Source organism: Triticum aestivum, chromosome 2D (assembly GCF_018294505.1).
Source record: "Triticum aestivum cultivar Chinese Spring chromosome 2D, IWGSC CS RefSeq v2.1, whole genome shotgun sequence".
NCBI classification, from domain to species: domain Eukaryota; kingdom Viridiplantae; phylum Streptophyta; class Magnoliopsida; order Poales; family Poaceae; genus Triticum; species Triticum aestivum.
This window is the reverse complement of record NC_057799.1, coordinates 234,600,865-234,605,918: the sequence shown is the minus strand read 5'-3', so window position 1 is coordinate 234,605,918 and position 5,054 is coordinate 234,600,865.

Below are 5,054 nucleotides of genomic sequence, written 5' to 3'. Positions count from 1 at the left end.
AGCCGGAGTCCGAGGAGCTTGCGGAACCACTTTGCCAGATGCGTCAACTTGAATCTTCGCCTTCATGGAGGAGTCGGCCGTGGCGTACTTGTCTGCTATGATCAGCAGTTTGTCGAGGGTCGCCGACTCGTCGCAGAGAAGTCGGTGCTTGAGGAGGGTGCCCTCTCGGCACCCGACAGTGAAGTACTCGATGGCCTGCACCTCGTGCATGCCCTCGCAAGAGTTGCGCAGCTCGGCCCAACGCGTGAGGTAATCGCAAGTTGATTCGTTGGGGCCTTGGACGCACAAGGAGAGCTGGCGAGGCTTGGGCGGCCACTTATACGTGCTGGTGAAGTTGCGAACGAAGGCTTCAGTGAAATCAACCCAGCTATTAGTGCTGCGGGGCTTCAGGCTGTTCAGCCATGTACGGGCTGTGCCCTAGAGCATGAGCGGAACGTACTTCACACCAACACGCTTGTTGCCGTTTGCTATGCTGACGGCCGTGGAGTAGTGGACCAGCCAGTCTTCCGGCTTCATGGAGTTGGTGTACTTGGGTGTGTCTCTTGGGAGCGTGAACCCTTTGGGGAAGGGCTCATATCGGATGCGGGGGCCAAAGCAAGGCGGACCAGTGCGTCTTCTTCTTCTAGCGCCAGGGATCGGTTGAGGCGGTCGATCCGGTGGCGGGCATCGTTCTCTCCGACACTGTAACGCCCCGAATCCGATGCGCCAGGTGTCTCCCAGTTATTCGCCGTTGTTGCCATGTCATTTGCTTGCATGTCGCACTTTGCCATGTCATCATCTGCATTGCATCCTCATGTTCTTCAAAAACTTGCATCCGGTCTTTTTCCCCGTTGTCCGTTTCGCGATCCGACACTCACACACGCGCCCGTTGCCCTCTCAGACCTCGTTTCGTGAGTGGCATAAAAATGTTCTCGGAATTGGATGAAACTTGGCGTGCGATCTTATTGTAGTGTAGACAAAGCGCATGTCAAGTTTCGTCGCATCCGGAGCTCGTTTGATAGCCCAACCGTTAAACTTATAGAGGCATCGTTGCCGGTCAAACGTCGGAAGTTTTCGGTCTTCGAAAATCATGCCGGGCGGCATTCCTCTTCTCTCCTCTCAGCCCAACCCTCCTACACAGCTCACTAGCCCACCTACCTAGCCCCCTCCGCTCCGGACCATCCGATCGAGATCGAACGGCTCCGAAACGGCCTAAAAACCCATAATCCTAGCCCCCTTTCCTATTTAAACCCCCTCCCCTTGCCAATTTTCGCCTAAACCTAGCCCCTCCTCGAAATCCGTGCACCGCCAGCCTCCTCCCACCTGCAGCCGCCGCCACTCCATCGTTTTCCGCGCCGGCCACCTCCTCTCCGCCACTTGGCGCCGCCCCATAGGTCGCGCCGCCACCTGGTCGCCGTTCCGACCAACCAGGCGCTGCCACGCGCCCATGCCCCGCTCCCTCCACCGCGCGCCCGCCAGGGCCTGGGGAAGGCCCGCCCGAGCCCATCTAGGCCCGGAACGGTGCCACCGCCCGCAGCGCAGGAGCGCTCGCTCCCCGCGCGGCTTCCCTGCCGCCCCGCTCCTCCCGTTGCCCATCGCCGCCCGACCGCGCCGTAGCCCTCCTCCTCCGCGCGCAGCCCCGCAGCCCTTTGTCGCCCGCGCCGTAGCCCTCCTCCTCCGCCGCCGCCTTACCTCGCCGGCACGCCGCCGCGCCGGCCACTCGCTGGAGGACCGTCGCCGGCCGTCGCCACATCGCCCGAGCCAGATCCCGTCCGGGTGGATGAGATCCACCAGGACACTGAACCAAACAAGCCGCCCTGGATCGCCCTATCCCACTTCACCTCACCGTCCAGATTCTCGTGAGGTGAAAATTTGGCTGTCCCTGATAAACTGTTTCCTGATGCATATTGTGATGTGTGTAACTTTGTGCTAGGTGCTCCGTTTTGTGAGTGTAGTATGTCAAAATGTTCATTGTGAGATGCTCTTCATTGCATTTCATTGTGGCATGCTTGTTTGAGTTCATCTTGATGCCCTAATCATCGTTGCAAGAGTGCTATATGATGTTAACCTGCTGAGACTGTTATAACTTGCTATTTTGTCATTTTCGTTGCATTTTGTGTGTACATCTTATGAGCATGATGTCTATATGTTTGTGGAGAATCTCCATGCCATATTTACAGTCGTGCAATCCATGTATTTTTGTGTGCCTTGTGCTGAGTGCATCAAGCTCGTGAATTGGGCTACTTGCTGTTAATGTTCTGTCAATGCTGAAACTGTTATATCATTTTGCTATCTTTGCTTGATGCTACCAATTAATCTATGCATAATATGTAGGTGTTCACTAAGAAATTTTTGCTGTCGATGTGATTCTCTATCAATACATGCCTTTGGTTGCATTTATAGAGTGATGTAGCCTGTTGTAATCTTGCTCTCAAATTGCTAAATAATGTTGCTGTCAGCCTGTTAACATTAAGTTCTGTTTTGCCATGTGTTTTTCTAGTGGTCCATGCACCCTATGAACTTGCTATTGCGATTCTTAGCTTCATGAACATGTCTTATTACTGTTGGTTACCTTGTCATGCCATGTAATGCTCTGTAGTGAGTTGTACAAGCTCACCAACATGCCTACTTATCGTTTTTCCTGCCATGTGCTGTTATTTTCAGTCTGAATCTGCCATATCATTTGCCATGTTTGCAGGGGTGCTACCTTCTCTTCTGTCGATCTTTGGAATAAGTTCAGTAAGGGAGTTTTGTTAATTTCTTTTAGCACTAGCATGCTATGCCTTTGGTTGCCATGATATGTTCCTGTAGCATGTTGTTTCATAGCTCTAAACTTTGCAACCTGATGTTATTTCTGTCATGTCCTTGCCATGTCCTTTTGAGCATGTTGTAGTGATTTATGGAGATATCTCAGTGTTCATGTTTTGTAATGCTTTACCTTTACATCACTTCCATGTCATTTGTTTTCAAGTTGAGGTGTTGTAGCATGTTGTTTTGATACTAGCAAGTTGCCTAGTTGCTGTTTTGGACAGCTTGTCCTTTAAACTTGTTTCATGTGTATGTGTTGAACCGTTGCTCCGTTTTGAGTTTGCTCTACATGAAACTTGCTTAGTTTTGCATGTCGTTTCATGTTACCTTGTTGCATCCATGTTTTGAGTGTGTTTTCTTGATGTTTGAATGAACTTTGCATCAATGCCATGTTTAACATGTTTTGCTGATATCTTCTAGGCCGTAGCTCCAAATTAAATCAACTTTATATGTAACTTGACTAGATTTTTGTGTAGATCATTTTGGTGCATCTTAACTTGTTTAATAACTTGAACATAAGGTTTATGCAGATCTGGACCAATTTTGAAATTTGCATATGGGGACTTACCGGAATTGTTATATGTTGTTTCCGGCCTCATCTAAACTTGCTTTGATGTGTTGCTCTTGTATGCATCATCTCTTGCCATGCGTAGCCTCATGTAGCCTTGTCATGCATCATACTTGGTTGAGCATCATACCTTGTTCATGTGTGGTGTGTTTACCATGTTCTGTGCTTCTCCTCGATAGTTCCCGGTTCGTTGCGATCGTGAGGATTCGTTCGTCTTCGCTGGGTTCATCTTCGTGGCTTCATCTTCTTCATGGACTCGTTCTTCTTCCTAGAGGGATTTCAGGCAAGATGACCGTCACCTTGGATCTCATTACTGTCATTGCTATGCAAGTTGCCTCGATGCTATCGCTATTCCGCGTTACCTACCACTTGCTTATCAAGCCTCCCAAATTGCCATGAACCTCTAACCTTTGTCACCATTCCTAGCAAACCGTTGTTTGGCTATGTTACCGCTTTTGCTCAGCCCCTCGTATAGCGTTGCTACTTGCAGGTGAAGATGAAGATTGCTCCTTGTTGGATTATGTTTAAGTTGGGATATCACAAGATCTCATATATTATTAATGCATCTATATACTTGGTAAAGGGTGGAAGTCTCGGCCTTATGCCTGGTGTTTTGTTCCACTCTTGCCACCCTAGTTTCCGTCATATCGATATTATGTTCCCGGATTTTGCGTCCCTAACACGGTTGGTGTTATGGGAACCCCTTGACAGTTCGCCTTGAATAAAACTCCTTCAGCAAGGCCCAACATTGGTTTTACCATTTGCCTACCTACCACCTATACTTTTCCCTTGGGAGTAATTAACCCGAGGGTCATCTTTATTTTAGCCCCCCCGGCCAATGCTTCTCCAAGTGTTGGTCCGAACTAGAGCCACTTGCAGCGCCACCTCGGGGAAACTTGAGGGCTGGTTTTAGTTGTACATAGTGCTCATCCGGTCGTACCCTGAGACGAGATACGCCTGGCTACTATCAGGGTGTCGACACGCCGGGAGGTCTTGCTGGTCTTGTTTTACCATTGTCGAAATGTCTTGTAACCGGGATTCCGAGGCCGATCGGGTCTTCCCGGGAGAAGGAATATCCTTCGTTGACCATGAGAGCTTGCGATGGGCTAAGTTGGGATAGCCCTGCAGGGTATAAACTTTTGAGAGTCGTGCCCGCGGCTATGTGGCAGATGGGAATTTGTTAATATCCAGTTGTAGTAAACCTGAAGTAAACTCTTCTAAAATACACCAACCGCATGCGTAACCGTGATTGTCTCTTTTCGGGGTTGTTCGAGAGGAGAACATGGTTTTTGGGTTATGTTTGACGTAAGTAGGAGTTCAGGATCACTTCTTGATGATTACTAGTTGACGATCGCTTGTTAAGCTCCCCTTCTCGCTCTTGTTTCGTAAGTTAGCCACCATACTTTGCTTAGCCGCTGCTGCAACCTCACCACTTTACCCCTTCCTTACCCATTAAGCTTTGCTAGTCTTGATACCCATGGTAATGGGATTGCTGAGTCCTCGTGGCTCACAGATTACTACAACAACAGTTGCAGGTTCAGGTTATGCGATGATCATGACGCGAGAGCCACTACTGGAATCAGCTATTTTGCCATCTGCCACGGCGGACGGGAAAGGCATGAATGGCGGACGGCAAAGGCCTTTGCCGTCAGCCGCGGACGGCAACAGGCCCCGGCAAAGTAGGCTACGGTAAACAGCT